Genomic DNA, 16,019 nt, shown 5'->3' with positions numbered 1-16,019 from the left:
CAGTTCCCACTCGAGGTGCTGCGAGCACAGCAGTCAGAGGCTTGATTGATGGAGAGGGACCTTACTGCACGAATACATGAGTGACATGTTTATATTTTTTGTTCCTCAGTAACCAGCTGGGTTTATACATGGACCATCTCAGGCTATTTCATCTGAGATATTAGAAGACTCTTGCCATGACTAATACTTTTCCTTACCTGAAATACTTTCCTTTTTGTAGATTTCACGTGATAAATGTCAGGGTGCCAGCAGGCTCTGTCTACTGTGACATGACGCAGAATGGGAACATTCTCAGATGTGACTAGCTGTACTAACAAGGAAACCACGGATGGTCAGACACCCTGGGAAGTAGGTTGACTCTCAGAGGGTGTGGTCAGCCCTCATGATTCTGGGGTAGACAGAAGTTAGAGGAAGCACCATTTTAACTGGAGACCTAAAGCTGTGCCTACACTGAGCTGGCCTTTGCTCTTCCCTGGCAAGTACTAATGTTTTCACATCTTATTTTCAACTGTGTCCTGCTACTATTGCTACTGCTACTTGCAAGTAAGTCTGGGCCGGTTAACTTTTCATATGGAGAAAGATTATCACACAGAGGGCAAGACAGAGATAGAGGATGGGTGTAGTGATGTTAGTTCTAATAGCATATGTTGGGAAGTAACCTAAATGTCAATGGTGGAGACCGGGTAAGTAAATTAGACATAACCATGAGAGAAGCAAGGAGCCTAATTCAACAACCTGATACAGATGCTGGGAATCACAATGCTACAGACAGAACCTAGGTGCCCATTATGTGTGTAAGACTTGCCAGTGGACGTTTTTTAATGGTTGAGCTCCAGGAGGGGAAACTGGGGGATGGGAAGAATTGGGAGAGGTGGTCCTGCTTTCATGTATCTTTTATGTGGTTTAAATACTTTATCATATAGAAGTGTGTGTGTGTGTGTGTGTGTGTGTTTATAAAGGAATTTAAACTTCAGTACAACATTTGAAGAGTTTCAAATATGCAAGCTACTAGTTTTGTTTTGTCAGAACTTTTATCTCAGAGAGAGAGAGAGAGAGAGAGAGAGAGAGAGAGAGAGAGAGAGAGAGAGGAGAGATTGAGAATTAGGTTACCTTTCCTTTGCTAATGAACAGACAGCTAGACCAGACAGGTGGGTCATTTTCCTGGCCAACAATTTTCATTTTTCTGAATGTTGATTCTATTAGCCCAGGTTTTTTAATCTTCAAAAAACTGTTCACAGTTCTCTTTGAGGGCTGAAAAGTATGTGTTTTTGTCAGAATGGGGGTGGGGATCAAGGGCCCACACACATGGGAACTGAGAGACATGCAGGTTCTCATGTTCCTTCTCAGACCTATGGAGGCAGTCATTTTAGGGAATGAGCAGAGGTTGCCCATGCTGGCCTCAAACTCACTGCATTTCTGCCACAGACTCCTCAGTACAGGGATTAAAGGCAGTCATCACTTTCTGGACTGTTAATTTATTTTTTGAGAGATGATTTCATCATGCAGGCTAGTTTGGGATCTTCCTATCTCCACCTGCCAAGCTTCCGGATTAGAGGGATGGTCAATCATAGTAAGTATTTGAACAGGACTCGCTGCTTCCTCTGGTGACAGAGAATCATTGGCACCATCAATCCTCCTCCCAACAGAGCAGCCACAGTGCCCTCTTTAATTCTATGATGCATTTGCAACAGAAATGGACCCACTGCCTCACTCTCTCGCCCTCCTCCTCTCTCTGTGTAGGGTCTTTGGAAGATGCAGTTATAGTCGAGGTCGGTAAGAATGCATATCTGCCCTGCGACTACAATCTACTTGCCTATGGGACACCTGTGCCTGTGTGCTGGGACAGGGGACCCTGTCCTTGGTCACATTGTGTCAATTGGGTGCTTAGCACTGATGAAAGAAATGTGATACATCAGAAATCCAGAAGATACCAGCTAAAGGGGAATTTCCTCAAAGGAGATGTGTCCTTGACCATAGAGAATGTGACTCTAGCTGACCATGGGACCTACTGCTGCTGGGTACAATTCCCTGGTCTAGGGAATGATAAAAAATTAAACCTGGAATTAGAAGTCAGACCAGGTGAGTAAACCCTTCCCATGTCCTCTTTGTTTATAAGAATCACCCGTGGGTCATGATATCATAATACACATATGGATTATTATCACCTCAAGTTACAGTCCTGGGGGTGGGATGGGAAGACCCAGGATGAAGAGGCCTCACCTGTGAAGGCCAGTGATGTACCTGCCATGAGCTTTCATACTCAAGGATGCAGCCTAGAGAAGGGGAAGAAAGGCCTAGACCAGAGAGAGGTTCAAGACCCTGCCTGATCATTAGATCAAATGGAAACTTCCTTTCTTTAAATTAATTTTCATTTTAATTTTTTCATACTATATATTTTAATCATACTCTTTCCCCTCCTCCAAGTCCCACCAGATTCTCCTCACCTTCCTACCCACACAACTTCATATTCTTTCTATCTCTTAGACACACACCCCTACATACACACAAAGCAAAACCAAACACCCCGCCAACAGTCAGAACAGAGTAAAACTAAAATTTGAAAAATATCAAACCAAAAAAGTGCCCAAAGTCAAATGGAGTCTGAGTTGGCAGGGGGCCTGCTCTTGGGTGTGGCTGGCATACCCAGTGGCACTCCGTTGGAGGACGCTGGACTGTCACTGTCCCAGCTGCTGTCAATGCAAATTAGGAGTGGGGATCCATGACCACTTCCCCATCTCAGTGCCGGGATGTGTGTGGCTTGAGGCTTTGCATGTCTGTGAGAGCTGTCGTTGTCTCTGTGAGTTCATATGTGCAGCGGTCCTGTGTTGTCTGGAAGACTGTTTCCTTGGGTTCATCTACCACCTCTGAGTCTTACTATCTTTCTACCTCCTTTGGGTGCTTGGGCCCCACCTGCAGAGCAGAAATTGCCAGAACTGGGATGAATTCTGAATTTTCTTTTCTTTTTCTTTTTTCTTTTTTATAAACATACTTCAGGTAAGTCAGGAATATAGGCAATTGGGTTGTATGTGTGTCTTATTGAGGTGTATATGTGCATATTATTATGTTTTAAAGTTTATAATAGATAGGGTTAGGTATATAGCTCAGCAAAAAACCCTTTTTGGTCATCTGGATCAGAGTTCAAATTAACTGTCTTACTAACTGTGTAACATTGGAGCATTGCTTCATGTGTGACCTCTTTAGCTGTACAATGTAGTCAACTATCACTGAAAGGATTCTACAAGGTGATGTTTATGCAGAGCTTTAGTGTGACCTCCATCGTGGCTGTTGGTTCCATCACTGGCGAGACTATTGATGGCAACCACGTCCTGCTGTGGTTACGTGTCTGAAATAGGTGCTATCTCTCTCTGAATGTGACCATGCCGGTTTGAAGGTGAGGGCATGTGTCTTTCGCTTCTCATCTTTCACGTTTTCTCTGCTGCCCTGTGGATTCCCTGACGAAAAGCCTCACTCCTGGGCAGGCGAGAGGGCTCAGCGGGTAAGCTCACTGACTGCCAAGCCTGATCCCCTGAGTTTTGTCTTTGTAACCCACACGCTGAAAGGAGAGAACTAACTGAAAATCCTGATCCTTAATTTTTTTTTCTGACTCAAGCCAAGATCGCCCCAGTTGTCCCTGCTCGTGGATAGCCTACTCCAACTACTCCAAGAACCCTAACCACCAAGGGAGATGGCTCAGGTGAGACATGACCACAGGCGTATGTGTTTAGCTCAGATCTCAGTTCACAGAGTTTAGAATATGATAAATAGCTATGAAACTCAGTTTTCGCACTTGAGAAACTGTTTGAGGTTAGTGAGGTGTTGACCACACTTGTTGGTCACCAACTAGCCAAGTGATCTGGGCTGGTGTTGGAGGGTCTTCTTTCTATTTGTTGCTTTTATTGGTCAAATCAAGAAACTGCCTTGGATTTTTGATAGGGTAGAGTTTAGATAGGTGGAGTAGACCAAACAGAATGTTGGGAGAAAGAAAGCAGAGTCATGCAGATGCCATGGCTCTTCTCTCCAAAACAGATACTGGTTAGACTCATGCCGGTAAGTCACAGTCAAATGGCAATACACATTAATGAAAATGGGTTAATTAAGATGTGAGACTTAGCCAAAAAGAGGCTAGATATAATAGGCCAGGCTGTGTTTAAATAAATACAGTTTCTGTGTAATTATTTTTGGATAAAGCTAGCCGGGAGCCAGGCGGCAGGAAGCAGCCTGCAGCTCCTTTTACTACACTGGACCAAGGCCTTTCAGTTCCCTGGGGCTCTGCAGCTCCTTTTACTACACTGGACCAAGGCCTTTCAGTTCCCTGGGGCTCTGGTTCTTCTTGTTGTCTAAGAGGCATGGCCTAGAGACCTCTGGTTTTCCTGCCTTAGGAAAATAACATTGCCCCCATGGAGAACTTAATTTGGATGTCCACAGGTTTTGCTACACAAAGAAAGAGAATCATGTATCATTGCCATCATGTGATTTAGAAAGAGAGTCATTTGGGGCTGTAGAGATGGCTCAGCTATTAGAGGGTAGGGTTCACTGCCAACAAGGGCCCCCTTTTACTTAAAAAGATTTAATGTTATTACATTTTAATACTTTAATCTCTCTCTCTCTCTCTCTCTCTTTCTCTCTCTCTCTCTCTTTCTAATCATGAGCCATAGATGGCATGTGGAGATAAGAGAGAAAATTAGAGGCACCTGCTTTCCCCTTGCCCTGTATGAGATGAGGGGACCGGACTCAGGTCTCAGGGAAGTGCCATTATATGTGGGGTCATTTTGCTGGCATTTACTTAAAGTTTAATTTAAAAACTTTTAATAAGAAATGATTCTATTTTGGTTAGATATTAAGTAAACTTAGTGTAAAGGATTATTGTCTTTGTTATTTTCTGATTTACTCTGGGCTGGCACTGTTGCTTATATCTGGGATAAGGGATTGATTCGGTGAAATCAGGGACCTTTCTAGTTGAACGCGACCATCAGCTTCCTCAGTGTCAGCCGCAGAAGGAGGAGCTCAGTTCTTTCTAGGGACAAGGTTAGAAGCTGTCCCAGGAGACAGGAGACAGAAGAAGCTGACCTCAGGGCACATCGATCAGGGAGGTTAATCTCATCTTATTTCTGGGTAGAGTTCTGCTCTTAAACGCTATGAAGCTCTTTTTATTTTTCTGAAATTGGAGAGGAAAATATGTTAAGTCCCCTCTCATCATATCATATTTCTCACAAGCTACGACTTGTGGGATTTCAATAAGAAAATGAAACCAGTGTCTGCTCATAGTGTGATCTCTGGTACATTAGTGCCTGCCACCAATGCTGTTAGTAGGGCCAGAAGGCAGACTGGGAAAATGGTTCAGTACTGCAGTGAGAATAAACTGGGTTTTAAATTCAGTTCTCCTGGCCAGTTCTGGTCTCTGAAGATTCGGTTTCATGTGTCATGAGCAGAGTTCTCTAACATCCTGTTTCTGGGTTGGTGTGTTAGTGCAGCCACCAAGGTTGTCAACCTGGGTTAGATCCTAGGTCCCCAAATGGTGGAGAAGGATCTCCCAAAGATTTTCCTCTGATTTCCATAGCATGTCTCATGGGCACATACACACACTTACTTGTAGGCACGCATGCATACATGAACATTAAGATAAAGTAAAACTCTTTTTCTTTATTTGAAAATGGCAAAATAATGGTACATATGTACATACATTACACACATATATTTATATATAATTATTTATATATTTTACCTATAACGTATTTATACATATAATTAAGATTAGGGTTAGGCATGATGGCACATGCCTTTAATTTTAGCACTTGGGAGGCAGAGATAGAAGGATCTTTGTAAATTCTCATGCCAACTTGATCTATATAGCAAGTTCCAGTACAGCCAGGGTTACATGGAGAGAGACCCTGTCTCAAAAAAAAAAAAAAAAAGAAAAGAAAGAAAGAAATAACGGAAAAAAGGAAGGAAAGAAGAAATCCAACCGAATAACTATAAAAAAGATTAACAGTACTAAGAACCATTGCTAGCACCTCGGTGCCGAGTAACAGTAACCGTGACATCTATATACATTCATGACCATTTTATTCCTCCTCCCTGCTGCCTGTTTCTAGTGCAATCTTCAGTTCTCCAAGTAAAACAGAAAACAGCAGTACAGACATCTCTTGTTCTTGTTTATACTGAAATGAAATGGAGGAGAAAAGAGGTCAGGGCTGGAGGTATGGCTTAACTGGCAGAGTCTTTGTCTAGCCATGGAAGCCCTGACTTTTATCCCCAGCATAAATCATAAATTTGAACATGAATCAAGTATGATGGCCCAGGCCTGTTATCCCAACACTCAGGAGGGGAAGGTAGGAGGATCAGGAGTTCAGGGTCTCCTGGCTACAAGTAGGGTTTGAAGGCAACCAGGACTACACAGTCTCAAAAAAGAAGAGAGAGACAGAGAGAAAGAGACAGAGAGAGGGGAGGAGAGAGTGGCACACACAGAGACATATACGCAGAGACAGACACATACACAGAGGGATAGAGAGAGAGAGACAGAGAGAGAGACAGAGAGAGAGAGAGAGAGAGAGAGAGAGAGAGAGAGAGAGAGAGAGAGAGAGAGAGAGAGAGAACAAGTCAGTCTTGCCACTTAGACCAAGAATCACCATGATGGGGAAGCAGAAGTGACATTTCCATTTCAAATATTGCCTGTCTTGAAGGTTCCTGTTTACTCTCAAGTTCCACCCTGTGGTTTTCCTGCTTTAATTTGCTTTCAGGTAATGAAGACAAAGCTGGAGCACTTTCTCCCTAAATGATGTTAGGCTGAGACCGTCTTTGTAATCTTTAAACCACAGTCAGTTAGTTAGGCTCAGACTTGCTAGTCCTAATTTCTTCTCAGCTTCTTTTAGCACAAAGTCATGTTAAACTTGCTCATAGGCCCTTCCTGAGTCTACTATCATCTGATACTATCATCTGATCTTTTTGTCCTTAAATCTTTTTATGTACTGCCACGTCTTTGCCCAGCTCCAGGGACTTGACCTCTTACTGAAGTGGAGAGAAATGAAAAAATTACAAACACGTAGACATGCACAATAGCTGGGTTCTTGGATGGTGCAGCCTCAGCACCTGGGAAACTCACCACATTTCTTATATAGAGTTGAACAGGGAGGTGGGGTTATTACATATGGCTGAATAAGGAGGCAGGTTTAGCTTGGTAGGAGCAAACTCTGGAGGGGAGCATCAGGCCAGGAGAAAGATACAGTGGACATTTTCTGAACATGCTATCAACAATCATACCTGAATCCCTGAAAAAGGCTTTGGCAGCCCTAAGTGTCTCCCAAGGGAAGCTTTGTCACTCCCATGGGGCTGAGGCACTGGAGGAGCCCTTGACATGGCCGGACCCATGTTAACAGCACACATTCACTCAGGGCTTCCTCCACTGCCCTCAATGTACTGTACTCAATCGTAGTCAAAAGTCCAGGAAAGCCATTTAGTCTATTTATGTGACTTATTACTATTATTGATTTGCCTATGCTGAACCATCCCTGCTTTTGTTGATGAAGTCATTTTTATTACAATTCAAGATTCTTTAAAATTATTTTTATATATTTATTTATTAAAAATTTCCACCTCCTCCCATTTCCTTCCCACTCCCCCCACTCTCCAGTCCTAAGAGAAGTCAGGATGTCCTGCCCTGTGGGAAGTCCAAGGCCCTCCCCACTCCATCCAGGTCTAGGAAGGTGAGCATCCAAACAGACTAGGCTCCCAAAAAGCCAGTGCATGCAGTAGAATCAAAACTCAGTGTCATTGTCCTTGGCTTCTCAGTCATCCCTCATTGTCAGCCATGTTCAGAGAGTCTGGTCTGATCACATGCTTGTTCAGTCCCAGTCCAGCAGGCCTTGGTGAGCTCCCATTAGATCAGTCATACCATCTCAGTGGGTGGGCGCACCCCTCACGGTCCTGACTTCCTTGCTCATGTTCTTCCTCCTTCTGCTCTTCATCTGGACCTTGGGAGCTCAGTCCAGTGCTCCAATGTGGGTCTCTGTCTCTATCTCCATCTATTGCTGGATTAAGTTTCTATGGTGATATGCAAGATATTCATCAGTGTGGCTATGGGATAAGGCCAGTTCAGGCACCCTCTCCTCTGCTGCCCAAGGACCTAGATGGGGATATCTCCTTGGACATCTGGGAACCCCTCGAGAGCCAAGTCTCTTGTTTATTTTTTTCTTTGATCTGGAGTTAAAACCATTCTTAACTATTGTCTACTCTCCCCTTTGTACATGTGTGTGACAGAGACTCAGACTCTGGGGACCCTCCAGGATAAAAACCTGACGGTAAGTGACTTTGGTGTGTGTGCTGACATTATGATCAGCTGTAGACTTCCTCCAGGCCACCCCTTGTGTGGGAAAGCTTGTATCTTTCTTGTCTTCACACTCTGCGGCTTTCATGTGTTGATGGTCTGACCATATAGGCCTGTTCCTGATAGAAGTTGGGTGTGAGCGTGAGATTTCTGGCATGTGCTAAGTGTGGAAATCCCCCAAGAAGAAAGAAGTTTCATCTGCCACTGCTGTGTGTCGCTCTGAAAGGTTCCTTGCCTTTCTTTTCAGGTTTTCCACTTCAATCTTGTTGTGGCTTTGAGACAAGGTGTCATGTTACCCAGGCTGGTCCTAAACTTATTATGTAGCTAAGAACGATAACAAACTCCCTGTCTTCCTACCTCCTCCTCCACAGGGCTGGGGTGCCCAGCTTGTATTATGCATTTTTTTAAAATTCATTTTTATGTAACAAGACACGACTCAGGAATATCCAGAAGCAAGAGTTTATGTCCTGAACTATTATGTCTTGAACTAGACAGGGGAAAAAACACTAAACAGTCAGCTCTCAGGAGCAACTTCAATGACTAGACATTTAGTTTCTCAGTGTGTAAAGGCACTTGCTGCACAGCCTGACTACCCGAGTGTGATTCTTAGAACTCATGGTGGAGGCAAAGACCTGACTCCTGAGAGTGGTCCTCCAATCACCATGTACCATGGCATGGATGCACATGTATGTGTGTGCACACACAAACCAATAATAAATAGGTAAGTATAATGAAACCAACTCTTTGAGGCCATGTCTAGAGACCTGCATTCATCTAATTCAGTCCCTTATTTGTGCACTCAAGGTTGGTGCCTGGCATCTTGTGTGCTTGTCTCTCTCTCCCCTCTTGAGATAGAGAGCACCTTTAAGAACTTCTGTCGTCCCAGGTGCTTAACACATAGTGCTCGTACATAGGCAACCTGATTTGCAGAAGTCACGTGAAGTGATTAAATGGAGGATTTAACCTCTGAGATTTTTTGCTTTCATTGTTTATTATTGTATTGTTTTTAAATGTAGTTTTTATTTAGTTTTAGATCATTTTGTACACGAACACAGTGTATTTCAATAAGATTCACTTAATCTCTCCTCCAACTCCTCCTAGATCCCTCTCATGTCTCCTCCCATGTTCATGTCTTCTTCTTGTTCATAACCTACTGTGTCTAATTAGTTCCCATATATACATGAGTGCTTTGCGGGTCTTTCTGAAATGGGGTCTCGATCTGTAGCCCAGGCTGGCTTCAATTTGCTACTTTCCATCCCTAGCCTCCCGAGTGCTGGGATTATGAATGTTCACCTCTATGGCTTGTTGGATTATTTTTTAAAGTGTCTTACTATTACTGCCTTTGATGGTGGAATGTGAACTAACAGTTTAGAAATAGAAGGATGTTCTCTGCAACTCCTTGGTATCAGAAATGAGAGAAATAATAGTAGTGTTTGCCACTGACCGAGTGTTCATAAAGAAACAGATTCTGCACTAATTTTCTCAATCACTCCACAGGGTCACTGAGCTCTTGGGGATATGGGATTTGAGCTGAGGGAGGACTGTGTGGTTGCAAAGTCCTGGCTCTGGTAACACTGCTGTGTGACATTTCTGTGTGAATGGTGGTTTCCCTGAAATACTTCCGGAATTCCCTCCCTCCAAACACACAATTTTGAGGCAGTAGGATCCACTATCCAGCCTCTGTAGGGATGTGGGCAGGTGGGCTGCTGAGTGACTTCTATACCCACAGCACTGGAGGGGGTGCTTTATCTCCTTGTTAACTGCAAACACTGAGCTAGCCCATTTCATTCCTCTGCTGACTGGGTCTAGTCTAGAAGAGGGCAGATCAAGGGAGGCTTCATCATCCCTGCAATCCTGAGACTATGAAGAAGAGTGGTCCTCCTCTTGAATCACGAGACTTGCTGAGCCCATGACCAGTTTCTGGGCTTCTCAAGTTTGACTCCTGTTCTCTGTCCCCCAGCAAATTTCCACATGGACCGATGAAATGAAGGACTCTGGAGAAGCCATCAGAACGGCTGTCCATATCGGAGTAAGAGTCTCTGCTGGGCTGGCCCTGACACTCATCTTTGGTGTTTTATTCCTTAAATGTAAGTTGCTGGATGCTGCTTCTTTTATTTTCTGATAGAGAATGGTTACCATAGGAACAGTGCAAACCTAGATAGAAATACAACTTTCTAAGCAAACCTGAAGGACACTCACTTGTCCTTCCACACATTGCCTGTAACATGGCCGATAACTGGAGATCTTTCAAAGTTCTACCTATGTGGCAGGTAGACATTGTGCTAAATGTTTTACAGATATCTTAGTCACCAACAGTTATAAACTAGGCAGTACTATTTCTTCCCAGTCTAGGGCAGAGGGAAGTAAAGCTTGCTGAGAGCAGCTGAGTTCTCCAAGTTTCACTGTGAGCAAGGTCCAAGTCTAGACCTTCAAGTGCGGCAGACAACAGAATGGCTATCTTTAGATACACAAGCTAATCTTGGGACTCGTGCGATGGCTTAGTGAGTTAAGGTGCCTGTCACAAGCCTGATGCTCTGAGTTTGATCTGAGAGACCCACATGCTGGGAGAAGATAATGAATTTCTTCCCTCAGACTGTCCTCTGGCCTCCATATGTGAGCTGAAGCATCTGGGTCCCTCTCCTTCTCTGCCTTTCCCTCTTCTTCTCTCCCCTCCCCTTCCTTTATCTCATCTTCCCCCTCCCCCGGTCCTCTCTTCTCTTTGTCTCTCTCTCACTCACTGAAAGAGCTACTCTAGTTAAATAAAATTATATCCATGCTTATTAGGAAGCCCAACAATACAACCTTTCTCTCTGTGGGTTTCTATATTGCTTTCTCAGGTGCCTCCCTTTAACACTGAACCATGCCTGGGCTTCCAGACTGGGGTTTCTCCTCTCAGTGCTCAGCAATACAGGTATTTATCTTTATTTAAATAGACAACTCGGGGTCTGGACATGTAGTGCAGTTGTTAAAGTACTTTTGTAGCGTGCAGGAAATACAAGAGCCTCATAAAAGAAGGTATGGGGGTGTACTGTAAGTTCTGTAATCACAGAATTTCCTGGAGCTAGAAGCAGGAGAATCAGAAGTACAAGGCCATCATCAGCTACACACTGAGTTCCAGGCCGGGGGGGGGGGGGGGGGGGGGGGGGCTGCAGGAGACCCTATCTCAGGGGGAAAGAGTTTTTTCAGTTTGGTTATTATACTTGGAGACCATTGTCACACTAAACATTCAAATGTTCCCATAAGTCCAAGTCCTTTCACCCTTTCATATTTGTGATATAGTCTCTTTCCTCTGAGAGCAGAGAAGAAGGCATTTCTCCAGAGTGTAATGCATTATAAAACCCTTTGTAAATGGAGACTGCACTTTGTTTTCCTGCTGCCCAGTCCCAAATAATCACACAGAACCCATATTAATTACAACACTGTTTGGCCTATTAACTCTGTCTTCTTATTAAATAACGCTTACAACTTAAATGGATGGGAGTTGAGTCTAATGTCACAGTTAAAGGTATGTGTGGTTTCTCCTCTCTCTGGAAATATGGTTCATAATTATGTGGTTATATATAATATGCATTAGTACCTACTATGATCCCACATGGCTTGAGGGCAGAGAACATTAGCAGAACCTCGAGAGTCCAGGCTCAGCTTATTCTCCAGCAGCTAGTTTACAAACCTAGACATCTTCATTTCCTTCAGTGAATGACGGCTTGCCAATGTCATTCTAGCACATTAGGGATGCTATGTGGGTGAGTGCATCAAGCCATGAATGCAGAGAAGACCCTTCCTGCGGGCTACAGAAACAAAGCTCCGATAGTTACCGGGGAGGGTTCAACTAAAGATAAAAATGATACCCTTGAATAGAAAAGAGCATCATGATGGTTTCTGATGACGTGTTCAATTTCCCTTTTAATCTCTCTTGGATAGCCTTACCCTAATTTAGAGTACTCTCATGTGAAGAAAAAAAAAAAAAAAACCGGGATCACAGAGGCAAGCTCGGGTCAGTTCCTTTTCTGCTCACAGTCTTGTAGATCTCTTGTTTTTTCCCTCCTCCTCTTCCCTCTTCTTCCTCCCCCTTTTCTTCTCCCAGGCAGGGACACGTTGCTTGGCTCCCACTGTTCATCTTGGATTGTAGATTAGTTTCGGGAGTCCCTCTCTTGTTACCATGCCTTCCAGGAATGTATCAGCATTCTGATTTCCCAACCGTTGTGTCTGAACTGTTACGGAAGGAGCACCTTGGCTCTGACAACTTGTAGCAAGTGCTGAATGGTCGATTTTGCTTTCTGGAGCTGGTATTGAAAGTATTGCTTTGATTTTAGCTGATGTGTCTCTCATTGGGTTCCTGTTGTATTAAAGATGATGTAAGGGCTAGAGACACCCTGTGGTAATGCCTTTGCACAGACCCAAGCTCAGTTTCCAGCACCCACCACTGCCTGAAATTCCATTCCATATGGATAGGGATACACCAGCATGTACAGACTCCTGCATTCATGTGCACATATCTGTATATATATATATATATATATATATATATATATATATATATACCCATACGTGCATAATTAAAAATAAAACATCTTAAAAACCAATAACCAAAGGGCATGCATGTGGCACACATATACACACATTCAGAAAGAGCTCTAATATACATAGCATAAAGGTAAAGGTATTAAAATCAAATGAATAAAATCAAAGATCACAGGAGTTAATAGCCTGGCTGTTTGAGTGAGTCCCATAGGAGCAGGAGATTTGGAGCTTGATAATTCCTGTCGAAGCAGAGAGTGCAAAGGAACGCTGGCAAGCAAAGGCCTCTACCACTCATACCGAGTTCTTGTCGCTCAGTTATCATAGTTATCTTTCTTGTAGGTTCTTTAATTGATTGTAGCTCTTTCAGTCTCTCCTCTGAAAATTCCCTGTACCTTCTCTATGACATGTAGTTATCTGCATTGATTTAAAGCCATTTAGTCTGCTTTATTTGGTTCAATTTGCTCTACGCAGGGCCATTTTTATATCAAACCCCTCACCCCTCTGGCTACTGTCAACTACACCTACTTCTCCTTTGTGTGTCTGAGTTAATCATGTGAGCCGATGTGTTTTCAGTGCTTTCTGGAACATCATAAGTGCCCAGTACACTTGCCTGTTATTGCTTTGGTCATGTTCTTCCCAGTAAAGAATATGTTACAGACCATACACTATTATTCTACGCATCCTACAGATTGGAAAAGAGGTTCAGAAAGGTGAAAGAGTGCCCTGAATTACACTGCAGAGTTTAACGGCCTCAATTTGAGGAATTAATGCCCAGAATTCCTTTCACTAACTGCTTCTGAGATTGGATAGGAAATACTCCTTATAAGAAAATCCCACCACCCCAAACCCAGTATTCATTTAGTCCCTTGGTTTCTCATAGTGATAAAGAGATTTTTTTTCCTAGAGGTTTAAATTTTATTTTTTATTGTGACTTGATAGGCTGGCAGTCAGTGAGCCTTAGTGTGATTCCTCTCTCTCTCTCTCTCTCTCTCTCTCTCTCTCTCTCTCTCTCTCTCTCTCTCTCTCTCTCTCTCTCACACACACACACACACACACACACATTCAATCCACTGATTACTATACTCTGGGCATTTGCTCATGACTTTTTCTGTCACTTATACCACACCGACTGATCACAGCTTTCTGACCCCACACTGTTTTCATACCTGTGCATGTGTGACGTTCCAGGCTTTAAGAAGCTTTTCCCCATCTGCTTTATGATTCTCAGGGCAGGCGTTTATCTTCATGTGGCTCACTGGAGACGTTCATTTTGCTTCTCTTTTAGTACTAGAAATAGCACTGTGTTCAAATGACATAACGTCATGGGAATTAGTCTGTTTTCGTCTCTGATTTGCCCCTATAACATCAGTCCACTGTGCCCACTTTGATTAACATGGGCACAGAATGAGCTCTCCAGAGAAGCCCCTCCTACAGCTGATGGAATGGGCCAGTCACAAACACCTGAAATGCTCTCCCCAAATTTCTTTCAGTTCAGTGTGTGATGTTGGTGTGCAAGCAGTGACTATGAATGTGTCACATACAGCACTCTTTGAAATTGTGCCACAGACCAGCGGCTACAGTGCAAAGACACTTTTTCGTTGTTTAAATGTTTTTCTACTCTATGCTTATTGTTAGAGGATTAGATGCTATGCAGGTTTCAAAATTCTTTTTCGATAAAGAAAATTTGTATTATTGCGTGTATGATGTGTGTGTGTGTGTGTGTGTGTGTGTGTGTGTGTGTGAGATGAAGTGCCATGGCATCTGTGGAGGACAGAGGACAACTTTGTGAAGCTAGTTCTTTCCTTCTACCTTTATATAGGATCTAGGGATCTATTTCATGTCACCTGCCACTCCTAACACTTTTTTTTTTACAAAAAGATTTACTTATTATATATAGTGTTCTGCATGCATGCATACCTGCACCCCATAAGAGGGCACCAGATCTCATTATAGATGGTAGTGAGCCATCATGTGGTTGCTGGGAATTGAACTCAGGACCTCTGGAAGAACAGTCAGTGCTCTTATCCGCTGAGCCATCTCTCCAGCCCCTGCTCCTAACACTTTCTAAAGGGTCACCGTGCAAAACTAAATATATCTGTCATCCAGTTCCTAGCCAAGTTCCCATGCATATATCCTGATTAGATAACTAATCATGGTGCTCAATATCTGTCCTTTTAGATCTTCCACTTTTGTGAAGGATGCCAATACGAGCTGATGTTTTTAGAAATAGTTCTTGGCTTGTTTGATGTTTATTGAATGAGCCTTTTTCTGACTTTATACTGGGGCTCTGTGTGGTGCTGTTGTTCACTGCTACAGTTTTCTGAGTATTGATCATAAATGAAAGCTCTGCTCAGACCTGAAAGGTGACCTCTTCTGCTTTAAACACCTTTTTTTTTTCTCTCTCTGCAGCTTGGTAGATCACATCGTTAAGATCTGAGCTTTGCAAAACACAGTGGTCACAAGGCCCTGAGGTGAAGACAAGGTCTACATCATGGAAGACAGTCTTCATGTCAAGAATTAAGTCGCAGTTGCTCACTGAGGGTCTTCCTCCTGCGATTGCAGCAGCCAGCAACTGGATATGACCATGCGGAACACCTTCTAATTTCCAGGGCCATTTTCTGTGTTGGTTCATCTGGTGTCCCCACTTTCTATTAGTGGAGAGGAGAGGATGGACCTCTCGCTGTCTCTGCTCACACTCGCTGTTGACATCATGCTTAGTCTTGCAAGTCACTGGGGAGTATTCTCTCAAACATGGACACTTATTTCAGAATTTAATGTTTTCTCTAGACCTCATAATTCTTGTGCCCTTGAAAAACAATCATTGGTAATTCAGGAAATGGGTTTCTATCTTAGCTACCAAAACCATCTGTAAGAGAGGAAAAGGATTATAAAGTTAAAGGGGGGTACTCTGATTATGTCTTGTCTATTTTATTGTAACTCAAAATGCCACTTTCCTTACCTTCCCCGAGGGACTCAAATCCTGAGAAACCCAGGTTTTAATTTTTCTCATAGATAAATAGATGGGAGTTGAGTCTAATGTCACCATTAGAGGCATGTATGTCTTCTCCTGTCTCTGGAAATATGGTTCATTATTATGTGTTTACATATAATATGCATTAATACCTTCTATAATTCCACGTGGCTATAATCCTGGAACTCAGGAACAGGAGAAATGAAA

General features: G+C 43.2%; 1 pseudogene; it reads left to right on the top strand.

The window, feature by feature from the left end:
- Window positions 1-485: 485 nt before the first annotated feature.
- Window positions 486-15,654, top strand: LOC119813541 (annotated as a pseudogene).
- Window positions 15,655-16,019: the final 365 nt, after the last annotated feature.

This window comes from Arvicola amphibius, chromosome 4 (assembly GCF_903992535.2).
Source record: "Arvicola amphibius chromosome 4, mArvAmp1.2, whole genome shotgun sequence".
Classification (NCBI taxonomy): domain Eukaryota; kingdom Metazoa; phylum Chordata; class Mammalia; order Rodentia; family Cricetidae; genus Arvicola; species Arvicola amphibius.
Note: the sequence above shows the minus strand (reverse complement) of the source record. Positions and strands in the feature narration are given on the sequence as shown.